The 26,098-nt window shown below is 45.0% G+C and overlaps 1 long non-coding RNA gene across 1 annotated transcript in view; it reads right to left on the bottom strand.

Annotated features, from left to right (window-relative positions):
- Positions 1-13,764: 13,764 nt before the first annotated feature.
- Positions 13,765-26,098, bottom strand: part of LOC119359375 — a 16,069-nt gene continuing 3,735 nt past the window's right edge. Inside the window, exons 2-3 of the long non-coding RNA XR_005172499.1 lie at positions 25,951-25,954; positions 13,765-13,833 (exon numbers count right to left, since the gene is read on the bottom strand). This is a non-coding gene — a long non-coding RNA (uncharacterized LOC119359375). The remainder of the gene's footprint in view (positions 13,834-25,950; positions 25,955-26,098) is intronic.

Here is a 26,098-nt window from a genome sequence, read left to right as displayed (position 1 = left end):
ATTCAGATGTAATTTTTCATAAAGTATTATTGTTGACATTACCCTTGAGGTAAGAGATTCGGAGGCGAAACTATAAGCCCCTATCTTTCTCTGTGTCCGATTGAAACTTTGTACCCATAAGTATCGCATGAGTGTTAGCAATTGTGAAAGATTATATGATAGTTGAGTATGTGGACTTGCTGAAAAGCTCTTTAATTGACTCGTTCTGATGTTATGATAAATTGCAATTTCTTCAATGACTCAGATCATAATTTGTCAGTTTTCAATAAAGTTTCTGAATCATACTTTACCTTGTGAACGAATTGTTACTTTAGCATAAGAAATTATATGGCATTATATGTTGTTGTCCTAAAGATGATCATGATGCCCTCATGCCCGTATTTTATTTTTATCGACACCTCTATCTCTAAGCATGTGGACATATTTATCGATATCGGCTTTCGCTTGAGGACAAGCGAGGTCTAAGCTTGGGGGAGTTGATACGTCCATTTTGCATCATGCTTTATATTGATATTTAATGCATTATGGGCTGTTATTACACATTATATCACAATACTTATGCATATTCTCTCTTATTTTACAAGGTTTACATGAAGAGGGAGAATCTCGGCAGCTGGAATTCTGGGCTGGAAAAGGAGCAACTCGAGAAGTCCTGAAACTTCACGGAGCACGTTTTTGGAATAAATAAAAAAATATTGGGCGATGAAAGTACCAGAGGGGGGCGACCAGCCAGCCACAAGGGTGGAGGGCGCACCCTATCCCCTCAGCGCGCCCCCCGACCTTATGGGCCCACTGGCAGGCCTCCGGGGCCCATCTTTGGCTATATGGTGTCTTTTACCCTGGAAAAAAATCAGGAAGAAGTTTTCAGGACGAAGCGCCGCCGTCTCGAGGCGGAACCTGGGCAGAACCAATCTAGGACTCCGACAGAGCTGTTCTGTCGGGGAAACATCCCTCCAGGAGGGGGAAATCATCGCCATCGTGATCACCATCAATCCTCTCATCGAGAGGGGGGGCGATCTGCATCACCATGTTCACCAGCACCATCTCCTCTCAAACCCTACTTCACCTCTTTTATTCGATCTTGGTCCCAAAACCTCAGATTGGTACGTGTGGGTTGCTAGTAGTGTTGATTACTCCTTGTAGTTGATGCTAGTTGGTTTATCCGCTGGAAGATTATATTTTCAGATCCTTAATGATAATTAATACTCCTCTGCTTATGATTATGAATATGCTTTGTGAGTAGTTACGTTTGTTCCTGAGGACATGGGAGAAGTCTTGTTATAAATAATCATGTGAATTTGGTATTCGTTTGATATTTTGATGAGATGTATGTTGTCTTTCCACTAGTGGTGTTATGTGAACGTCGAGTACATGACACTTCACCTTTATTTGGGCCTTGGGGAAGGCATTGGGAAGTAATAAGTAGATGATGGGTTGCCAGAGTGACAGAAGCTTAAACCATAGTTTATGCATTACTTCGTAAGGGGCTGATTTGGATCCATATGTTTCATGCTATGGTTAGGTTTACCTTAATTCTTCTTTCGTAGTTGCGGATGCTTGCGAGAGGGGTTAATCATAACTGGGAGGCTTGTCCAAGGAAGGGCAGCACCCAAGCACCGGTCCACCCACGTATCAAATTATCAAAGTAACGAATGCGAATCATATGAGCATGATGAAAACTAGCTTGACAACAATTCCCATGTGTCCTCGGGAGAGCTTTGCTTTATATAAGAGTTTGTCCAGGCTTGTCCTTTGCTACAAAAAGGATTGGGCCACCTTGCTGCACCTTAGTTGCTTTATTTTACTTGTAACCCATTACGATTTATCTTATCACAAAACTATTTGTTATTGATGATTTCAGTGCTTGTAGAGAATACCTTGCTGAAAACCACTTGTCATTTCCTTCTGCTCCTCGTTGGGTTCAACACTCTTATTTATCGAAAGGACTATGATAGATCCCCTATACTTGTGGGTCATCAAGTAGTACATGTGCAATGGCCTCGGCCAAATTGGTGAGACCCAATACTTCAAATCGGTCGGTCAGAGATGAGTTCGGCGGAAATCTATCCCTAAGTTTTTGCATCAAAACTAATCTAGAGGAAGTTTTGGTTGGATAGAATGATCTCAATCATGGCTAGAAACATGGCATTAACCTTTGTGCAGGAATCGAAGTTAAGGAATACATAAAGGGGTCGAGTTCATACCCTAACTCGGCGATAAACTCGCTATGGCAACAATGGCGGCGAAGATTCCCATGGACGGTGGCGAAGACCAGCGGCAGGAGGGCGCTAGTGACGACGGAGACGATCCGGAGACTAGGAGGGGTGGTAGAGCTGGGCAGGTGCGGTTGGAGCTTTGAAGTAATATCCAAATTTCAACCCGCAGATATATATACCCAGCCACTGTCGGTGTGACCGAGTGGAACAACTCGTCTTGGGTTATTGATCTTCTCCAACTAAACTCCATTGGCATTGAACTTGCGTTCAAAACAAAGACCTTGATTCTTCCGGTGCCTTCCTTCCTTGCGTACAATTTCCTCAAATTGCTTACTTCCGGCAAGGCTCTTGTAAACACCTTTCTCTATAATTCCCTTCAATAAGCTATTTCCTAGCTCAATTGTAACTTGGCTAAGAGAATCATTAGTGGAATCAAGAGAACTACTAGAAGCAACAATATTGGATTTAACATGATTATTATTACTACTAGAAGAAGAGTCTTTCTTACTCTTGTTGCTAGATTTTACTTGTGGTATGTAAGTAGACAAGAGAAAACACTTGGCAATGTAAGAATAACTTTTCTTACAAAGATCATCATTGATTGCTTTTAAGAACCCATGCTCTTGCTCTAGATTGTGCTTTTCAAAGCGTAGCTTCTCATGAGTCTTTAAAAGCTCTCGATGAGCCTCTAAGGTAGTTTCATGAAGCTAACTTCAGAGTGTTTAGTTCTTTAGTTAGACGCTCAATTTCCTTCTTATCATTGTCAGTCGTTTCATCTTGATTAGCATGATTAATACCGGTTTCATCATTGTTTTCATAACTAGAGTTGTCAACAAGTAAATCATCATCACCTAGCAAATCATCTTCATCACTATTGAAATCAACATACTCGGGGTGTGCTACCTTGGGGCCTTTAGCCATGAAGCATCTTCTAATCCCTTCATTTGGTGAATCAAATATGTCGTAGGAGTTGGATGACACAAGTGCAAGACCGGCAACACCTTCATCTTGAGTATATTATGAGTTAGAGTGATAGCTTCTCTCGGAATATTTGTTGGAGTTGCAACCGGATACCCATTCACCAACATGAGCTTGATGTCTTCGTCTTGTGAAGCTCTTTGATGACTTGTCCTTCCTTTCCGAATCGTTGCTTCTGCGAGAGGGTCTTCGTTCATAAAGATCATCTCTACTCCTCTCTCTTGGTGGTGATTTATCTCTTTTACTTCTCCTTTTAGGTGAGTCTTCTCTTCTTTTGTAGGGAGCTGTACACTCACTAGGGTAGTGTCTGGGTCTTCCACAATTGTAGCAATTGCGATCACGATTAGAAGATCTTTTGTCATTTTAGGACCTAGACTTGGAACTTCTCTTTTTGCTTCTACTCTTGTAGAACTTGTTGAAGTTCTTCATCATTAGGCTCAATTCTTCATTGAAGTCCTGTTTCTGACTTGATGTTGTAGGAGCACCACATGTAGTTTTGTAAGCACCACTACACTTCTTGTGAAGCTCTTCCTTATCCTTGAGTGACATCTCATGAGCAACTATTCTACCAATGACTTCCAATGGCTTGGGATCTTTGTAATTGGGCATCATTTGGATCAAAGTACACATGGTATCATATTTTCCATCCAAGGCTCTTAGGATCTTCTTGATGATGAATCTTTCAGTCATCTCTTCACTTCCTAAGCCGGCAATCTCATTTGTGATGAGAGCAAGCCTAGAGTACATTTTAGCGACTCCTTCACCATCCTTCATCTTGAACTTGTCAAGTTGACTTTGAAGCACATCCAATTTGGATTCCTTGATGGACTCGGTACCTTCATGCATATCAACCAAAGTGTCCCAAATTTCCTTTGCATTCTCAAGACAACTGAGTTTGTTGAATTCTTCGGGGCACAATCTGTTGAAGAGGATATCACAAGCTTGAGCATTGTATTGCAACATCTTCAATTCTTCCGCGGTTGCTTCATGATTTGGTTCCCTTCCATCTTCGAAGAATTCACCTTGCAAACCAATACACATAATAGCCCAAACAGCGGGGTTATGTCCAAGAATATGCATTTTCATCTTATGCTTCCAAGTAGCAAAATTAGTACAGTCAAAGTAAGGACCTCTACGGTGGTAATTTCCCTCGTTAGACGCCATATTCTCCTAGGTTGTGAAACCAAGGTTATGATCATCAAAGCTATGTGTAACACCCCAGTGTCATGCTACAGTAATCACCCCCTAATGGTGGCCATGTCATCATCATTACTATGCAAATTTCCAGTTAATAAATATCAAAGTCAAATAATAATTTTATAAAACAGTAAATTAAAATGTTCCTTAGGTTCAAAATTTTCACTACATAATTGTCATGCATTAACAAACATTTTTGGAGATATTTAAAATGCCCTTGGGTATTGTAAGAGTGGACCAACAGCCAATAAATTGGCCTGTTCATTTTTTATAAATAGTTGAACACTCCCACATGCTTTGAAACTTTTTATACCAAACCAGAATATTGCCCTGTAATTTTGTGCCAAGTTTCATATGTAGCAAAAATTATTTACTAGCTAAACTAGATGCGAAACAGACGAGAAAAAAAATAGGATGAAAATAAAAGGCCTGGTACTGTGCGCAACTGGGCCTAAGTGCCATAGTGCACTTTGGCCCAGCCCGGCAAGGCCTTCTCCTTCCTCATGTTACAGGAGGAGGCAGTGCCATGGCGTGGCTCACGCACGCCCGTCCACACGCCCGATTAGCTCGTGTCGAGCATCCATGACACATCGAGAAGGATAAGATCCCGTCATCGCTGTAGACAAACCCTAGCCCACAAAATTCCCCTCTCCCACTCACGTTTCTCCTGAGAACCTCGTGCCCAAGCTACCGTCGATGCGCCGTCGCCGTCCCCGTGGCCACTAGCCTCCCCGGCGACCGGGAGCTTGTCCAGGGACTTCCTAGTCACCGACTCCGTCATCTCCGTGCATCCGTTCGACCGGAGCCGCACTATACGCTGGGGATCAAGCTGATTTTCCGCCACGGCCGTCGTCTCTCGTCGTCGAGCTCGTCGCATCCGGTCGCCCCCGCGCCTCCAATCGATCTCCTCGGCCGATTCCACCCCTTCCCCCCTTCAATCTCTGTCTCTTTACGCCATTGTTCGCCATCGCCCGAACCCCCGTGTATGTGTACGTGTGTGCGTGTAGTTGCTGCTCCTGACCTGTCGCTATTGTTGCTGTGCGTGCACGCCCATGTGTGGCCACGTCGCGGCTTGCTGCTGTGGTGCACTCCAACGCATGGCCTCGGCTTGCTGCTGCTCCGTTTGCTGCTGCCGGCCGCTGCTGCACCCTACTCCCGTCACGGCTTGCTGTTGAGCCGGCGCCGCTGCTGTTAAGTGCTGCTGCCGCTCCTCCTATCCCACTAGCTAGTGCTGCTGCTGCTACTTGCTCATGCGTCTGCACTGATTGTGGCCATGGTCATGGCCATTGTGCGTGTGTAGTGTGTACGTGCGTGAGTACAAACACGGCTGGCTATGCCGCCGGCCGGCCCCTGGTTTAATTAGGCTAGGCTTAATAGTAGTACTAGTTTAGTTTTAAGTTAGTCTATTAGTAGGTGACATGTAGGCCCCCTTTAATAAGTTAGGTTTATTTATTTGTTTAGGTGAATAGTATATGACATGTGGGCCACACCTGCCCTTTTGACTAGTCAAGTTGACTTGGTCAATTCGAATTAATTAAATATAATAATTCCAAAAATTCTAGAATATTAGTAAATCATTGAAAAATAATAAAAAATAATTCGTAGCTCGGATGAAAAAGTTTTATACATGAAAGTTGCTCAGAACGACGAGACTAATCTGAATACACAGCCCGTTCGTCTGCCACACGTCTCTAGCATAGCGAACCTGCAACCGTCCACCTTCGTTTCATCTGTCCAAAAATGCCAAACTTTGGGAAAACTTTTCCGGATGTTTCCTCCCTTTGCCGGTATCGTGTAGTACTGCATTAGAACACCCCTAGCATTGCTTTTTGTCTTTTCATGCATAGTATTGATCTTGTTTGCTCTGTATTCATTGTTTCTTCCCCTTCTTCTTCTCCCCGGTAGACCCCGAGACCGCTGTTGATGTCCCTGTGATCGACTACTTCGACGACGACCCTTCTCCCCTTTCGTCGGAGCTTCCAGGCAAGCCTCCCCTGTGATCATCCCGATATCACCCATTCCATTCTCTCATGCTTGCATTAGATTTTGCTACTGTTATTGTTTGCTCCTATTCTGATGCATAGCCTGTTTATTGTAACTTGCTGTTATCTACTTGCTTATCCTATACTGTTTAGTATAGGCTAGGTAGAGACCCATCAGAGACCCCCACTTTGTCCCGACTGCCCCGCTGGATTATCAGCAGACCCGATCAACGGGATCGAAGACCAGGCCCCGGCACCGCACATCACTTTCCTTTAGTTGCTTGACACTACTGGGTTACTCTCGAGTGCCGAGGGTGAGACCTCATCAGCACTTCCGATGTTAACCTTGTAGTGTAGCTATTCGGTCATGGCCATCGAGGGTGATTTCCTCCTTAACCACTTCCGATACGGCTCTGTCGTGCAACCCCTCAAGTGTGAACCTCGAGGGTGGATCCTCTTACGTTCACCTTGATGATTACATCAAGTGGAATTCACCGGGGGTGATTCCTCGGGTTTTCCCCTTGGTGTTAGACACACAGTTACTATGGTTACTATGACTTTACACTGAACCATGTTACTAAAGATGGGTCGGCCCTGAGGGGTACCCGCGCGAGCTTAATAGCGAGTGATGTGGAGTCGGGTTGACCTGGAAGGTGCCCGCGAGACACTTACGAGGCGTGGCCGGGCATTCTTTGCCCTTGTCACAAGTAATCGAGACGGGGCGACATGGTCACATCTTTCGTTTGTCTCTGCTCGTGACCGCACTACCAAGACACTAACGGTTTGGATATTTGATCCGAGGGGCCGCTGGCCTGATAGCACTAACCATCACATGGGCATAGATGGGCGTTCTGCGTCGTATACATCAGCCGAAGCTTATTAGACGTCAGCGACTGAGCGGCGCGCGCTGGGTTGGACTAGTAAGCTCCTGCCTTTTTAAGGAGGTAGTTAGGTCTGCTCACCGGCCGCCCACGCAACGTACAGGAGTTCCCAGGGCGATGGCCCAAGACCCCTGGGGGCATAGGTTTAGTCCGGCGTGCTTGACCTCTCTTTTAAGCCTAGGTCGGGTTGCGGCGTATTGTTTGCCCGAGGCCGGGCATGACCCAGGAAAGTGTGTCCGGCCGGAGTTAATCGAGCGTGGTGGGTAAGTTGGTGCACCCCTGCAGGGAAGAAAACATCTATCGATAGCCTGTCCTACGGTAACGGACACTTGGAGTTGTATCCCGATCGATACAACTAGAACTGGATACTTGAGATGAGAAATGGATAGTATGGCTCTGGGATTGCTTTCTCGCAGGGAGTCGAGAAAGGATCTCTGGCCGAGGTTAATACACTACTACTACTTTACTTTATACTACTCTTATCTCTTTCGATGCTACAAGATGCCTGGAGCTTCTTGAAGATGCTAGTCTACGATAGGCTAGGCTTTCCCCTTCTCTTCTGGAATTCCGCAGTTCAGTCCACATATACTACCCATTTCATTGGCACCGATGCATATGTAGTGTAGATTCTTGCTTGCGAGTACTTTGGATGAGTACTCACGGTTGCTTTGCTCCCCTCTTTTCCACCTTTTCCGTTTTTCTCGGATGTTGCAACCAGATAGTGGAGCCCCGGATCCAGACACCACCACCGACAACTACAACTACCCCGAGGGCGCTTACTACTACGTGGAGGCCACCGACGACTAGGAGTAGTTAGGAGGCTCCCAGGCAGGAGGCCTTGCCTTTTCAATCGATGTTGCTTTTGTGCTAGCCTTCTTAAGGCAAACTTGTCTAACTTATGTCTGTACTCAGATATTGTTGCTTTCGTTGACTCTTGTGTTTTCGAGCTGATGTATTCGAGCCCTCGAGGCCCTGACTTGTAATATAAAGCATGTATTATTTTTAATTTGTGTCTAGAGTTGTGTTGTGATATCTTCCCATGAGTCCCTGATCTTGATCGTACACATTTGCGTGTATGATTAGTGTATGATTTAATTAGGGGCGTCACAAGTTGGTATCAGAGCCGGTTTCCTGTAGGTAGCCCCCTTTCCAACTCCTTGATCGAAGTCGAGTCTAGTTACTACAAAATACTTTTACTAACATGGCTGTGTGGCCTACGGGCCCACGTTGCCATTGGGTGGTATTATGATTTTTTACTCCTCGTCTATAATCTGGGACTCTGATCTCTCTTCTATTCCAGTTAAATGGTTTTACTAACTCGAACATTAGGATCTCGTGATCACATTCGCCCGGAGAGCCCCTTATTTCAGATGATCGCCTGCTGCATCAGAAGATTCCGAAGATACTCTACAATATTCTCGTGAGACATTGTGCCTGTTGCCTTTGCAATTCCCTACCACCGAAATATCCTTATGGATAACTACACACCCTTGCCAATCTTCCATTCTATCCCATTGATCTTGTTATTACAAGATGCCCTGAACTGCTCTCCGTTGTTCCGAGAATCCCTTGAGCTTACTGCCTTGCAGTTCCTTGTCACCTGAATACCCATATGGATAACTTTGTGCACCTATCGAGTATCCGCGCATCCTTAGTTGATTCTTGTACTTCACAAAAGTCTTCGTAATACCATTCGTTCTTGTGAAAATCCTCAACAACCTATTGTTCTTGAATTTCTTGCTTGCTTGCATTATGGTTAATACCATAAGTCTAGTAATCTATTGTCATCCTTTGTATTTATCATTTTGAGTCCGTTGATACAATTTGTTGTGAATGCTCACAATCCTCAATCAAATCCTAGAATTCATCCTTCCGGCTCAGACGTCATTTTAACAGGTGCTGGATCTCGACCAATCAAATCGCCATCGATTGTATCCCTAAGGCTATTCTACCTATGCATCCCTAATCAGAGCATTGCTTCTGATCCCTTGTCTTGGAATTCATAATTCCTTTGCAACTGAGCTTTGAGTTAGTCAGTTGTTTCTATAATATGATCTCCTTGCATTCTTTCTTCCTCTGATAGAGTACCCATACTCGCATCAGCTCCGTTGTAGACCATAAGATTCCTTGTTGGATTATTATCCGGCAATGTCCTTCTTATTCAACATCTCATGCGCTCTTCCCCTGATACATATTGCCTTCGGTAAATTGTATCCTTTGCTTATTGTCAACCATGCTCTGCTATTGAGCTGATGTTATATGCTCTATAAGTTAGTGGTATATGTTCCTAAGATAACCCCTACGGGTTGAATATATGCCTTCCCTAATCAGTGTGAACTCGAAAGAGATGCGAGTCATCCTCTTCTGGTGCTTCACCGGATAAATCTTTCTCACTAAAAATTCTTCAAAAATGAGGAGTGAATGAAAGGTTATGCATTGTAGAAGTGGGAGTCGACCTTGAACTTTGTGTTCATGCCCATGGACCCGATGTGGAACTTATCATGAAGCTTCTTGTAATAATATTATTCCCCTTGTTATAACTTCATCTTTTATCTATGCTTGGTCCTTTGCAACCGTGGTTCCGACCATGATTGTTTTTCTTTGATTCCATTTGTCGGACAAGTTAAAGCACTTCTCTTCTACAGATCAATGCATCTCTGCAACCTCTATTTTGATCTTCCTTCGAGTATTGCTCTCCAGTATCTCGAGAATAACAAAGAACCGTGTTGCTTCCTACGAGTCTTCATCTGGTATTGCTTCTCATCGATTTCAGATTTCCCAGGGTTTTGAGTTGTTAGTCACTTGAGAACGCCGATAAGTGAATCGATTCCACACTCTGATTATATAACTCTAAGTAATTTTTGTTGCTTACGAGTTTAATAATCCTTCAAGTCATTCCTAGCCTGATCGGCTATATCATTATCGTGCTAAATTCCAACTGTGCTACCCGGTCCTTCTCGGAGCACATTTTTTTAACGATGAGCTAAGCTCACGTCGATCTTCCTCATCTTATCTTTTCGCCTTGAACAACAAGCTTGATTTCAAGTTTGTGTCGTATTCGTGGTTCCAATAACCTTTTGCTACATAATTCCTTTGACTTGATGTCATCGCCAATCGATTACATCTTCATGAAATCTCCTGACACATGTGTCGTGATCATCATCAACATCCTGATATGAATCGAATTCATGATGAGAAATACCATCCTTGCCCCTCGATGATTTGTGTTATCATCGACAACATTCTTGCCTCCCCGCCAACACAAACTTGTTCATATAAATTTTGGAAATACATCCTTTTTGACATGTCGATGGATTTTTGCTGAACCCATAGGCCACCTCCTCATCTTTTTTCTAATAAAATTGCATGAGGTGTTCTAGTAATTCCCGATGTATCCTTTGTGTTCCCAAGGTCCGGCCTTTACCTGATGACCATGTCAATGCTATCCCGAAGCATGACTGTGGTACTCCGAACATCATTAAGAAGCTTGGAGGCGCAATGCTAAATGTTTCTTGATCACTTATCCAAACACTGTTGTATGGGTAACGTCATGAATTTTCCTCTCCCCTTTAGCTAAATGGAAATCTACTTACTATCTTATCATGGATGTTATCCTCTGCTTGTCCTTGGGAAGGATATACTCTTAATATTTGTGTTTAAACACATTTTCCTTTCCATTGATCTGATTAAATTAATAATCATATTTTCCTTTCCATTGTTTTGTTTAACCCTTCTCGTGATCTATATGGTATAAGCAGTAATATTTCCCTACTTATGTAAACACCTTGGTGTACAACTCTGTCAGTAAGACCCTGTTACTATTGTTGATGACATTCTGGTAACCACCGACGGACGAGAACTTTGCCTATTGGTCCTCCTCGTTTCAGCGAGCCGGAAAATGGTTCTCTTCGTCCCTCGCCCTTGGTACCAACGTTGTTGCCAACATAACTGACATGCTATCCTCTGACATGCCTTGCTACCATGACCGTGCAAGGTGTCACCACTCTTTCTACTTTTAACCCACATGGTGGGCCCATAACCCACAGTTCCACAGGATCAAGACCACTATCATGTACACCCTTGTTGCCAAAGTTATTCCTCACATTGGCTTCATATGTAATTCACGAGCCACCTTCCTAGAGATGATCTACTCTAGTATCAGACACAATACTTTTTCTGATTGCTCTGAACCCCTTTCATCCTCTGTTTCAGGCAACGAACGATTGCTTGTCCACTTGAAGCTTCTCATGGCACTTTCTTACCTTGCTCTCGGTACTTTCTTAAGTTTCAATTCAAGAGATACGCTCTTCCACCTTCCTGTGTTATCTACCAGATAAGCAACCGTGTAGAGTTCCGTTCTTTTGAAGTTTCCCCCTTATCTTTTATATAAGTATGATGGAGATCTTGAAGGAAGAATGACAACTTCGTCATGATGCCATGAAGCGAGAAATAAAGACAGAAACGAAAAGGATCAACTTCTTCGAGAAGAGCAACCAACAATGAGAAGATCCGTTGAAATTTCGTAGCCAGAACTTTCCTCCTTATTCCACCTCTTAAATCTCGGGACGAGATTTCTTGTAGTGGAGGAGATTTGTAACACCCCAGTGTCATGCTACAGTAATCACCCCCTAATGGTGGCCATGTCATCATAATTACTATGCAAATTGCCACTTAATAAATATCAAAGTCAAATAATAATTTTATAAAACAGTAAATTAAAATGTTCCTTAGGTTCAAAATTTTCACTACATAATTTTCATGCATTAACAAACATTTTTGGAGATATTTAAAATGCCCCTGGGTATTATAACAGTGGACCAACAACCAATAAATGTTTTGCCTGATCATTTTTTATAAATAGTTGAACACTCCCAAATGCTTTGAAACTTTTTATACCAAACCAGAATATTTCCCTGTATTTTTGTGCCAAGTTTCATATGTAGCAAAACCATTTACTAGCTAAACTAGATGCGAAACAGACAAGGAATAAAAAAACAGAATAGGATGAAAATAAAAGGCCTGACACTGTGCGCAACTAGGCCTAAGTGCCACAGTGCACTTTGGCCCAGCCCGGCAGGGCCTTCTCCTTCCTCACGCTACAAGAGGAGGCAGTGCCATGGCGTGGCACGCTCCTCCACACGCCCGATTAGCTCGTATCGAGCATCCACAACACATCGAGAAGGATAAGATCCCCCTCGTGGCTGTAGACAAACCCTAGCCCACAAATATCCCCTCTCCCACTCATGTTTCTCCTGAGAACCTCATGCCCGAGCTACCGTCGATGCGCTGTCGCCGTCCCCGTGGCCACTGACCTTCCCGGCGAACGGGAGCTTGTCCAGGGACTTCCTAGTCACCGACTCCGTCATCTCCGTGCGTCCGTTCGACCGGAGCCGCACTATACGCTCGGGATCGAGCTGATTTTCCGCCACGGCCGTCGTCTCTCATCGTCGAGCTCGTCGCATCCGGTCGCCCCCGCGCCGCCAATCCACGTCTAAGAGCTTAGTGGTGAGCTCCTCGGCCGATTCCACCCCTTTCCCCCTTCAATCCGTGTCTCTTTACGCCGTTGTTCGCCATCGCCCGAACCCCCGTGTATGTGTATGTGTGTGTGTGTAGTTGCTGCTCCTGCCCTGTCGCTATTGCTGCTGTGCGCGCACGCCCATGCGTGGCCTCGTCGCGGCATGCTATTGTGGTGCACGCCCACGCATGGCCTCGGCTTGCTGCTGCTGGCAGGGCGCTGCTGCGCCCTGCTCCCGTCACTGCTTGCTGTTGCGCCGGCGCCGCTGCTGTTTAGTGCTGCTGCCGCTCCTCCAATCCCACTAGCTAGTGCTGCTGCTACTCTAATTGCTGCTGCTATTTGCTCATGCGGCTGCACTGGTTGTGGCCATGGCCACTGTGCGTGTGTAGTGTGTACGTGCGTGAGTACAGACACGGCTGGCTATGCCGCCGGCCGGCCATTGGTTTAATTAGGCTAGGCTTAATAGTAGTACTAGTTTAGTTCTAAGTTAGTCTATTAGTAGATGACATGTACGCCTCCTTTAATAAGTTAGGTTTATTTATTTGTTTAGGTGAATAGTATATGACATGTGGGCCACACCTGCCCTTTTGACTAGTCAAGTTGACTTGGTCAATTCGAATTAATTAAATATAATAATTCCAGAAATTCCAGAATATTAGTAAATCATTGAAAAATAATAAAAAATAATTCCTAGCTCGGATGAAAAAGTTTTATACATGAAAGTTGTTCAGAACAACGAGACGAATCTGAATATACAGCCTGTTCGTCTGCCACACTCCCTAGCATAGCAAACCTGCAACCGTCCCCCTTCGTTTCATTTGTCCGAAAATGCCAAACTTCGGGAAAACTTTTCCGGATGTTTCCTCCCTTTGCCGGTATCGCGTAGTACTGCGTTAGAACACCCCTAGCATTGCTTTTTGTCTTTTCATGCATAGTATTGCTCTTGTTTGCTCTATATTCATTGTTCCTTCCCCTTCTTCTTCTCCCCGATAGACCCCGAGACCGCTGTGGATGTCCCTGTGATCGACTACTTCGACAACGACCCTTCTCCCCTTTCATCGGAGCTTCCAGGCAAGCCTCCCCTTTGATCATCCTGATATCACCTGTCACGACCAGTTTTCCAATAAAATGTTTATTGAGAAGCCGATCTTTTGAGTCCAGTATGAGGAAAAATCCTCCTTACCGGTAGACAAAATTCTTGATACAGTAAGCCAATAGCATATAATATACTACATGGTCGAGCTAAGGCTGCTCAATAAATTATTACAAGCACGCCAAGAATTATACATAATAGCGGATATGACACAATGGTGTGGTGGCATACTACTGACTCGAGATAAAAGTGGTGGTGGAATATCACAGTGGAGTGGATAACACGACTCCTAAACTGGCAGCTCATCGAGCGTCAAGGTGAGGCTCGACGAATTTATTCAGGTAGCGGAAGCGGATATAATACAGTAACCAAATCCAGGATCACTCGAGACTGACTGGGACTCCCCTAGGCGTCGGACTCGCTATCGAACTCTTCATCCATGAGATCGCCTTCGTCAACATCTGGCCAAATCAACAAGCCAGGTGAGTACTTTGAAAGTACTCGCAAGTAGTTCGGACAAAAGATATAACAAATGCATGCATGAATGCGTCATGAGTAATTAGTAATGCACATTTGATTTAGTAAATAATGGCACAACATGCTAAATAAAAAGGGAGTCGGGTGGTAGTCTTCCCAAAATCCCAACAAAAAAAATAACTAAAAACCGATCGGGTGTCTGGAGCGACGCTTCGAAGGGTGAACAAATAAATAATCATGCCGCAGTCGGGCGTCTAAGCGACACCACGTAAAGGGCTTATATTGAAAAGTAACTGACATGCGTGCCACAGTCGGACGTTGGAATGACATTGCAGAAAGGGCTTATATCGCAAGTAAACAACAAGCGTGCCACAGTCGGACGTCTGATCGACATCGCAGAAAGGGCTTATATCGAAAGTAAATAATAAGCGTGCCACAGTCGGATGTCTGAGCGACATCACAGAACGGGCTTATATCGAAAGTAAATAACAAGCGTGCCACAGTCGGACGTCTGAGCGACATCACAGAAAGGGCTTGTATTGAGAGTAAATAACAAGCGTGCCACAGTCGGACGTCTGAGCGACATCACAGAAAGGGCTTAAATTTCCTTATTCATATATGATAAATTCACAAAGATATAATACTCATAAGAAATATTCAACACACAATAATAAACGGGTTAGTCCATCCACAGGAATAAACATTTAACCGGACTTAACACTCATGCGGTTCACCGGAGTTTTTTTTGTCACTGAGACAGACACTTGACAAGATAAGTTGAACACATTACTTGGACATGGATAAGATGATTCAAAGGATTTTTGACTCTGCAGAGTTTGTACTAAATTACCCACAGTCAACAGATTTCCGTAGTCACGAAGGACTAGTTCCGTTTACGGTATTTCGGCAGAAACACATCTAACCAGTACACACCCATCCCACCTCACGATGCCAGGAATCACCCTAGACAACGTTCAAGAAAAACTTTGAGACAGGGAGATCACAATTTCGAATAGCATGGGATCAAATTTATATACGCGCGCTCTAAGGGGTGCCCCCCTCTCGGTCCCAACCGGAAACACCCATGCCCCCTGACCGGATGACTGGCTTTAATCCAGGGCCATGGAACCCTCATCACGGCCTCTCGATTTGGTGTGTACCAGGAAAGCGGTTTGCAACTTACTAAGCCATATCCCTTGCGGAAAACATGTGGTAGTACAGGAAGGGAAAACGGATGGAAACTGGACTGATTCATGTTGACACTGGAGTCAAATAGTTTGGCATAAGACTGGCATGCTACACCACTGCCATCTCACCCATTCTCATGGCATCACATGGCCATGCAAACTCATATCCAACAACTTATGGATTTTTGAAACTCACTTGCCTCAACTTTGCATGTAATATGACATTCATCGAGATGCTCATAAACATGCCATGAAACTACTTAATGCAAACATGCCAAAGACACTCATCATATCAAAAGTTCAAACATTCTTGCCTGGTTCAGACTAGTCGGAGCCTAACTCGGTGAAGTTCGCGGTTCCGTCACCTCCTTCGGTATCTATGGTATAAAGAAACATACGCGCTAACGTAAATACCGTGAGGTGCACAAAAGAAATTCCAAATATTTTTCAAATAAATATGATAAAAAACTAGACAAAAATTTAAAGAGGACAGAAAAAGAATCAATCAAAAATCATTTTCTGTTTAAAAGTTATAAGGGTTTTAATCTAGGGACCTTTCTATAATGAAACAGAAACTTCTCAGGGTTGATTTTATAAAACAAAAGACGTTTCGTTTGAGAATACGCCGGCCCAGAGGGGAGACGTACTTCGGCAGAAGACGCTTTTAGAAAACGTTTCGTTTAAAAGAAAAGTGAGGCTGACGGGGGGGGGGGTCCCACCCGTCAGGTTTGAAATTTCAAACGGGGAAGAAACAGAGCTCGTCGGTGCCCGAGAGCTGCGGTGGTCGCCGGCGGCGATCCACGCCAAATTAGGAGGATCGGAGAGTACCTACGTGCTCAGTGTGTCCTTCCGCGTCGGTGGGTGGTGGTGGTGGTCGTCGGCGAGCACCACGTCGACGGCGTTCCTTGCTCCGATGGACGGCGGCTCGGGTGGAGTTGGATCTCGTCGGGGAGGGCTGGAGAGGTCAAATTGAAGCCTGGGTTAGATCACTGGGTGCTCGAGGAGACTACTGACGAGGTTTGGGCGGCGGGGATGGCCTCACCGGAGTGGATCGAGCTGGTGGCCGAGGCGGATCGGGGCGGCCGGAGTTGGGGGAGGAGACCTCCTCGAGGTCCTCCTAGTGGCTTGGCGGGGTCCTGGTGGGGTGCAGTGGTGGTGCGTGCTCGAGGGCGAGCTCGGGGCCCCTTTTTATAGGCGATCCGAGGCGGTGGCCGTGAACGGAGATCTCCGGCAATGGTTACGGCGGCGGAGAGCTTGGTCGGGGAGTTTAGGGAGTTGGGCGTCAACGTGGAGTTCCGCTGGTTCCGTTTAGGCGCTAAACGAGTTCAGGTTAGGTGCTTTGGGTGGGTTCAACGGAACGGGGCGGCGCGGGCCCGTCGGCGGCAAAGGGTGTGCCCTGTACTTGCCGGGCCACGACGACGGTGCTGCGGGGTGCGCTGGCGTGCATGAGGCCACGCGGAGGGCAAGGGAGCGATGGGCGGCGCCGGACGGCGTAGCGAGCTGGCACGGGCTCTCGCTGGTCGCCATGGGTGGCTCTGCCACTGTAGAAGCTGCCGGCGTCGGCGATGCTCGCCGCCACCGACACCTGCACCCGTCCAAGAGGGCGTGCGGTGCTCTGGCCAGGGAGGAGAGGCCGTGCGCAACGCGCCAGGGCGCACTGTTGATTGGTGACAACACTCTGACGAAAAAAGACACTGAATTTCTCTGAAACTCTGAATTTTCTGAAAGTGCAAAGTAACAGTGCCGGCCAAGTGTTCGACGAAATGATTTTGGCATGTGGGGAATTTTCCTTGAGCTGATTTTTGGTGGGGTGGCCTCTCATTACATCTGGGGGCTTCCTGAATTTTGGTAGAATTTTTGGAGAAGAGGAGATATGAATTTCACCAAATTTGACAAATCTGGTCCAAACTTGCAGAGGTTGAAACTTGAAAATTTTGAAAAGAAGAAGAGTGGATCTTGATGGATCTAGGTTGGGGGTGCTAAAGGCTATCCAGAGGAGTTGGTTTGAGACCAAAACTCAAAGGAAATTTGGTACTTCCTTTGTAAATCATCTAGGCTTAAAATAATTGACAGAATTGTTTTGGGGAATAGAATAAACGAAATAAAATCCAAAAATGGGTTGGACTTGTTGGAACAGAAAGTTTGGATTGCCCCAAAGTGGAGGGAGGGGTTTTGGGAGGATTTACCACAAGAGACATGGTAAAACCATGGGTGGTTTCAAAATAAGAGAAGCCCCAAAACTCATAGTGTTCCTTTTTAAAGAAAATAAATAAATTCCAAAAATATATTTGAGAAGGGAACAATCAGAAGAAAGGTTTTTAATAATCAAACACCAGAGTTGAAGAAGATACAAAAAATAAAATCCTTGCCAAGGGAAAAAGTTTTGAGAGAGAAAACTTTGGAAGAGATTAAATGACCTTCTTCAAAACCAACAAGGTTTTTGTTGAAAATTAAATAATTTTTTTTGGAGTGTCACAACACCTACCCCCTTAGGAAAAATCTCGTCCCCGAGATTTCAGCTGATCCTCAAATAAGTGTGGGTGCTCTGTCCGAAGAAAATCCTCTCTTTCGCAAGTTGCTTCACTCTCGGTGTGATTGCTCCACTGAACTCTGAAAAACTTGATGGTTTTCTGTCGTGTCCTCCTTTCAGACTCCTCTAATATTTTTATTGGATGTTCCCGATAGGTGAGGTCTGGCTGCACGTCAATGTTTTCATGGGATACTTGTTTTTCTGGGTTGCTTACGCACTTTCTCAACTGCGAGACGTGGAACACGTCGTGGACATCGGATAATTCTTCGGGTAATTCTAGCTGGTAGGCTACCATGCCTCTTCGTGCCACTATACAGAATGGTCCGATGAATCTTGGTGCTAGCTTTCCCTTAATTTTGAATCGTTGCAGGCCCCTCATAGGAGATACTCGCAGGTACACATACTCTCCGGTTTCAAAACTGACTCCATGATGTTTTTTATCGTAATAACTCTTCTGTCGGCTTTGAGCTGTCTTGAGTCGGTCCCTGATTAGCTTGACCTTTTCCTCGGCTTCTTTGAGCATGTCTGGGCCGAAGATACGGCTGTCTCCGGTCTCTGACCAATTTAGCGGGGTACAACATCTCCGCCCGTACAGAGCTTCAAATGGTGCCATTTGCAGGCTGGTCTGGTAACTGTTGTTGTATGCGAACTCTGCGTATGGCAAGCTTTCTTCCCAACTGGTTCCATAGGTGAGGACACATGCTCTCAGCATGTCTTCTAGAATTTGGTTTACGCGTTCAGTTTGTCCATCAGTCTGGGGATGGTATGCTGTACTGAAGGCCAGTTGAGTTCCTAGCGATTGTTGCAGCTGCTCCCAAAATCTAGAGACAAACTGAGTGCCTCTGTCGGATATTATAGTCTTTGGGACTCCATGCAGACAGACTATGCGGGAGAGATAAATCTTGGCAAGCTTCTAAGTGGTGTGGGCTGTCTTCACTGGAATGAAATGTGCCACCTTGGTTAATCTATCGGTGATGACCCATATGGCATCATTCCCGCGTTGTGACCGAGGTAGTCCGACAATGAAATCCATCCCTATTTCGTCCCATTTCCACTCAGGTATCTTGTTCGGTTGCAGTAGTCCGGCTGGTCTTTGATGCTCAGCTTTTATGCGTTGACAAGAATCGCAACATGCAATGAAGGTGGCTATATCCCTCTTCATACCGTGCCACCAAAATCTTTCCTGAATGTCCTTATACATTTTGGTTCCTCCAGGGTGGATCGAATATGGAGCGGTGTGGGCTTCAGCTAGAATTTGCTGTTTGAGGTCCTCTATATTTGGCACGCAGAGTCTGTCTCCGTACCATAATATTCCCTCATCGTCTATGACGAATTCCGAGGCCTTGCCCATACTCACCTTTCTTTTTATGCCTTCAATGCTGGGGTGTCCATGCTGAGCTTCTTTAATCCTCTCCACAAGGTTGGGTTGTACTTTCAAATTTGTTATGGTGCCTTCCGTGACCATCATCAAGTTGAGTTTGGCAAACTCTTGTTGGAATTCAGGTCTCAAGCCTTGCAGACTGTTGTCGTCCGAGCTGGGGTTCCGACTAAGAGCATCTGCCACTACATTTGCTTTTCCTGGATGATAGTGGATACCAACATCATAATCTTTTACCAATTCCAACCAGCGTCGTTGCCGTAAATTGAGTTCTGGCTGTGTGAAAATATACTTGAGGCTTTTATGGTCCGTGTATATTTCACAACGATTTCCAAGTAAGAAGTGTCTCCATTCCTTGAGTGCATGAATGACTGCTGCCAACTCCAGGTCATGAGTGGGATAATTTTCTTCATGCTTGCGAAGTTGTCTGGAAACATACGCGACTACTTTGCCTTCTTGCATCAATACGCATCCGAGACCCTTTCGGGATGCGTCACAATACACTTCAAAGTTCTTGTGTATGTCTGGCACAATTAATATTGGTGTTGTCGTTAATTTCCTTTTTAGTTCTTGGAAACTTTTCTCGCAAGCTTCCGTCCATTCAAACTTCTTGTCCTTCTTGAGTAACTGTGTCATTGGTTTTGCTATGGTGGAGAACCCTTCAATAAACCGTCGGTAGTATCCTGCCATTCCCAAGAAACTTCGTACATCCGTTACACTGGTTGGTGATTTCCAGCCAAGTACGGCCTTGAATTTTTCCGGGTCTACGGCAATACCTTCTTGGGTCAGTACGTGGCCTAGAAAACCTACCTGTCTTAGCCAAAATTCACACTTGCTGAACTTGGCGTACAATTGATGTTTCCTGAGTTCTCCTAGTACAACTCTGAGATGTTCAGTGTGCTCTTCTGGTCTTGGAATATATTAGAATATCGTCGATGAATACCACAACAAACTTGTCCATAAACTTCATAAATATTTTGTTCATGAGGTGAACAAAATATGCGGGGGCGTTTGTTAGTCCAAATGGCATTACTGTGAACTCATACAGTCCGTATGTGGAGGTGAAGGCTGTCTTGGGGATATCTTCTGTCCGTACTTTTAATTGATGGTATCCCGACCTTAAATCAATTTTTGAGAAGACCTTGGCCTGAGCGAGCTGATCAAATAAATCATTTATCCGTGGCATCGGGTATTTGTTCTTTATTGTGACCATGTTAAGTGCAAGATAGTCTATACACAATCTCAGTGTCCCATCCTTCTTCTTGGCAAATAAAATTGGTGAACCCAAAGGTGAGGAGCTGGCTCGAATATATCCTTTGTCCAGTAATTCTTTTATTTGCTTCTTCAATTCTACCAACTCGGATGGTGCCATTCTGTATGGTTTCTTGTATATGGGGGTGGTTCCGGGTGCTAGCTCAATGCTGAATTCTATCTCTTGGTCTGGTGGCATGCCTGGTAGTTCTTCGGGAAATACGTCTGGAAATTCACACACTACTGGTACCTTGCTTAATTCAGAAACGTCCACCTTGTTCAATCTCAGTTGCCGGGATATTTTTATCTCTTTGGCTGAAACTCTTATTGTCTTCTCGTGGTGGTGGGTGAGAATTACGGTCCGGTTGAAACAGTCAATAAAACCTTTGTTGGTGGTTAACCAATCCATCCCTAGGATGACATCCAGTCCTTTATTTTCCAAAACAATAAGGTTGGCATGAAACTTCAATCCTTCAAACTCAATAACCACACCTTGGCAGTAACTCTGAGTAACTTGCTTAATCCCAGGGGACTTGATGATCATGGATTTTTCCAAGGGAAGCATCGAAAAATTATTTTGCAAAGCAAAACTCTTCGAAATGAATGAGTGAGAAGCTCCAGAATCAAACAAAACCATGGCAGGTATTGTGTTGACAGGAAACGTACCAAGTATGATATCCGGGGCATTCTGTGCTTCCTGTTTGGTCACGTGGTTCAGATGACCCTTCCTGTGGTTGTTATTGGGGATGAAATTGTTTCGCTTGGGCGCTGAATTATTGCCACTGTTGTTCGGCTTTGGGGTCGAGTTCCTTGGCTTGGGACACTGCTTGGCATATTGCCCTTCCTCTCCGCAAGCGTAGCAAGTGACGCCTGGGCGATATGTGAACTCCTTGTCCCTTGCATGGAAATTCTTGATTGGGCGTGAGACATTTGTCGTGGGTTTGTGTATCCCACCTTTCTGAAAATCCGTCTTGCTTCGGTGGTTGCGAGCAGGAGTTGTCTGGTCCCTTTTTCGTTTGCGGAAATCCTCCAAGCTGCGTCTCTCATTTTCCAAGGTAATGGCCTTATCCACTAGCGTTTTGAAATCAGGAAAAGTGTGCACAACCAGCTGGCATTTAAGTGCGGGTGCCAGACCGTCTAGGAATTTCTCCATCTTCTTGCTTTCAGTCATACGCTCTTCGTTGGCGTAGCGAGACAATAGAGTAAACTGACCGTTGTATTCTGACACCGTCATGGTTCTTTGTTTGAGGTCATCAAACTCTCTCTTCTTGATCTTCATAAGACTTTTAGGAATATGCGCCCCGTGAAAACCTTCTTTGAACTCCTCCGAGGTTATATCATTTTCGTTAGGGTGCATGTGTAGGAAATTTTCCCACCATGATGCAGCTGCTCTTGTGAGATAGTGCGGAGCATATAGTACTTTATCGAGGTCTGAACATTGTGCAATAATTAATTTTCTTTCCATGTCTCAGAGCCAATCTTCGGCCTCAAGAGGTTTGTCAGTATGAGAAAATGTTTGGGGACGCGTCTTCTGTAGCTCAGATAACTTGGATTGCTGTTGATACTGTCCATGGTGATTTCCCATATTGATGACTTGGTTCATCATTTCCTGGTGTTGTTGCTGACTTTGCTCATAAAGGCGGCACATTTGGGAAAGTGCTGTTTCACTGTCCTGTTGACTTGACTGCCCCTGTGCGAAATTGTTGCTTGGTTGTGTGCCATAATTTTCCTCTGGCTGAGTTGGCATGGAGCGCGTCCAGGGACGAGACATTTTTCACTCTGGGGATATATTTTGTAAAACTCATAAGAAAGGGAAAAGAGTCGCAAAAATCAATAAATGCACAAAGATGGGAAATAAATTAAATGCTCCAGGATTTCTCAAGAAAACAAATTGATTGCGCACGGAGAAGGACTGCTCATTACATATCTTACACGCAAGCAGTAATTATACAATACATCACTCAGGATATGCGTACATATTCCTGACATGTTATTTAGGCTAGTGCACTTCTCCCAGTTCCTACATGATGCGCAAACAAGCTACTCCTCACAACTTATGTACATATAAACATATCGTACAAAGCGGTACATCGCATGGCGGCTAAGTGTACTCAGTCGGAGATGGTAAGGATCTCCTTTGCGCTGCCGAGGGTGAGGCGCAGTGAGGCTGGGGACTCGACCTCCTCCTCGCTAATAGGCTCCAGACGTGTAGTGCTGCGCCGAGTAGATGGAGCGGGCGCCAGAGGCGGAGCAACACGAACAGGAGTGGGCGCAATGACTTGGTTGAACTCTTCGGTGGTAGGCAGGCGACGAGCAGTGGCGAGAGTGGTAGGTGCATAAGATGCTGAGGACGAGACGAAAGTCAGTGGCGGTGCGGTGTGCAGGAGCTCCCTCCTGTTGGCGGCACAGCCATGGACTGAGTCCATGCGGGCAGCCACGAAGTCGTCCACCAGGTTGTCGAAGGCTGCCTCCAGAGCCCGGAGGTACTCAATAAGCATCTCAAAAGCCTCGTCTCATTCTCCTCTAGGGCAAGAGAACGCGTAGTGACAGGTGTATGGAACATGGCATGGAAGGTAGCGGTAACGACGAGTCTTCATCGAAGGAAGGACATCCCTGAGACGAGCTATCGCCTCGCGGGCTGCCATCTGCATAGCATGCTTCTCCGTAGGCATGGCTCTTCCCAAGTACCGGAAGCGGTGTAACTCAACACGCCCTCCCTTGAATTGCACCGCGGCCTAGTGCATGGTCAGACTGTCGTTGACCTTGTGCTGATAGAGTGTGAAGACTGGGCGCATTGATGGCCCCATCGCGACCTGAACGATGAAGGAGAGGAGCTTGACGAACCCATCAGGCACGTTGGCGAACATCTGTGACTAGCAGCTGTTGTCAGCCATCTACAAAAGTAGGCAAAAATTCTGAATGGTCAGATCATAAATTTATGCTGACTGTCAGAAAATGACTACATTTGCAAAAATATGAATTAGCTCTATTATGCTAATAACCGATTAGCGATCGCACCTAGTGGCTTCCTACAGTCAGCCTGGCTCTGGTACCAAGCTTGTCACGGCCGGTTTTCCAATAAAATGTTTATTGAGAATCCTATCTTTTGAGTCCAGTATGAGGAAAAATCCTCCTTACCAGTAGACAAAATTCTTGATACAGTAAGCCAGTAGCATATAATATATTACAGGGTCGAGCTAAGGCTGCTCAACAAATTATTACAAGCACACCAATAATTATATATAATGGCGGATATGACACAATGGTGTGGTGGCATACTACTGACTCGAGATAAAAGTGGTGGTGGAATATCACAGTGGAGTGGATAACACGACTCCTAAACTGGCAGCTCATCGAGCGTCGAGGTGAGGCTCGATGAATTTATTCGGGTAGCGGAAGCGGATATAATACAGTAACCAAATCCAGGATCACTCGAGACTGACTAGGACTCCCCTAGGCGTCGGACTCGCTATCGAACTCTTCATCCATGAGATCGCCTTCGTCAACATCTGGCCAAATCAACAAGCCAGGTGAGTACTTTGAAAGTACTCGCAAGTAGTTCGGACAAAAGATATAACAAATGCATGCATGAATGCGTCATGAGTAATTAGTAATGCACATTCGATTTAGTAAATAATAGCACAACATGCTAAATAAAAAGGGAGTCGGGTGGTAGTCTTCCCAAAATCCCAACAAAAAAATAACTAAAAATTGATCGGGTGTCTGGAGCGACGCCTCGAAGGGTGAACAAATAAATAATCATGCCGCAGTCGGGCGTCTAAGCGACACCACGTAAAGGGCTTATATTGAAAAGTAACTGACATGCGTGCCACAGTCGGACGTTGGAATGACATTGCAGAAAGGGCTTATATCGCAAGTAAATAACAAGCGTGCCACAGTCAGACGTCTGATCGACATCGCAGAAAGGGCTTATATCGAAAGTAAATAATAAGCGTGCCACAGTCGGATGTCTGAGCGACATCACAGAAAGGGCTTATATGGAAAGTAAATAACAAGCAAGCCACAGTCGGACGTCTGAGCGACATCACAGAAAGGGCTTGTATTGAGAGTAAATAACAAGCGTGCCACAGTCGGACGTCTGAGCGACATCACAGAAAGGGCTTAAATTTCCTTATTCATATATGATAAATTCACAAAGATATAATACTCATAAGAAATATTCAACACACAATAATAAACGGGTTAGTCCATCCACAGGAATAAACATTTAACCGGACTTAACACTCATGCGGTTCACCGGAGTTTTTTTTGTCACTGAGACAGACACTTGACAAGATAAGTTGAACACATTACTTGGACATGGATAAGATGATTCAAAGGATTTTTGACTCTGCAGAGTTTGTACTAAATTACCCACAGCCAACAGATTTCCGTAGTCACGAAGGACTAGTTCCGTTTACGGTATTTCGGCAGAAACACATCTAACCAGTACACACCCATCCCACCTCACGATGCCAGGAATCACCCTAGACAGCTTTCAAGAAAAACTTTGAGACAGGGAGATCACAATTTCGAATAGCATGGGATCAAATTTATATACACGCGCTCTAAGGGGTGCCCCCCTCTCGGTCCCAACCGGAAACACCCATGCCCCCTGACCGGATGACTGGCTTTAATCCAGGGCCATGGAACCCTCATCACGGCCTCTCGATTTGGTGTGTACCAGGAAAGCGGTTTGCAACTTACTAAGCCATATCCCTTGCGGAAAACATGTGGTAGTACAGGAAGGGAAAACGGATGGAAACTGGACTGATTCATGTTGACATTGGAGTCAAATAGTTTGGCATAAGACTGGCATGCTACAACACTGCCATCTTACCCATTCTCATGGCATCACATGGCCATGCAAACTCATATCCAACAACTTATGGATTTTCGAAACTCACTTGCCTCAACTTTGCATGTAATATGACATTCATCGAGATGCTCATAAACATGCCATGAAACTACTTAATGCAAACATGCCAAAGACACTCATCATATCAAAAGTTCAAACATGCTTGCCTGGTTCAGAGTAGTCGGAGCCTAACTCGGTGAAGTTCGTGGTTCCGTCACCTCCTTCGGTATCTATGATATAAAGAAACATACGCGCTAACGTAAATACCATGAGGTGCACAAAAGAAATTACAAATATTTTTCAAATAAATATGATAAAAAACTAGACAAAAATTTAAAGAGGACAGAAAAAGAATCAATCAAAAATTATTTCCTGTTTAAAAGTTATAAGGGTTTTAATCCAGGGACCTTTCTGTAATGAAACAGAAACTTCTCAGGGTTCATTTTATAAAACAGAAGACGTTTCGTTTGAGAATACGCCAGCCCAGAGGGGAGACGTACTTTGGCAGAAGACGCTTTCAGAAAACGTTTCGTTTAAAAGAAAAGAGAGGCTGAC

Source organism: Triticum dicoccoides, chromosome 2A, assembly GCF_002162155.2.
Source record: "Triticum dicoccoides isolate Atlit2015 ecotype Zavitan chromosome 2A, WEW_v2.0, whole genome shotgun sequence".
Classification (NCBI taxonomy): Eukaryota; Viridiplantae; Streptophyta; class Magnoliopsida; order Poales; family Poaceae; genus Triticum; species Triticum dicoccoides.
The sequence above is the reverse complement of the archived record's forward strand: the minus strand, read 5'-3'. Positions and strand labels throughout refer to the sequence as shown.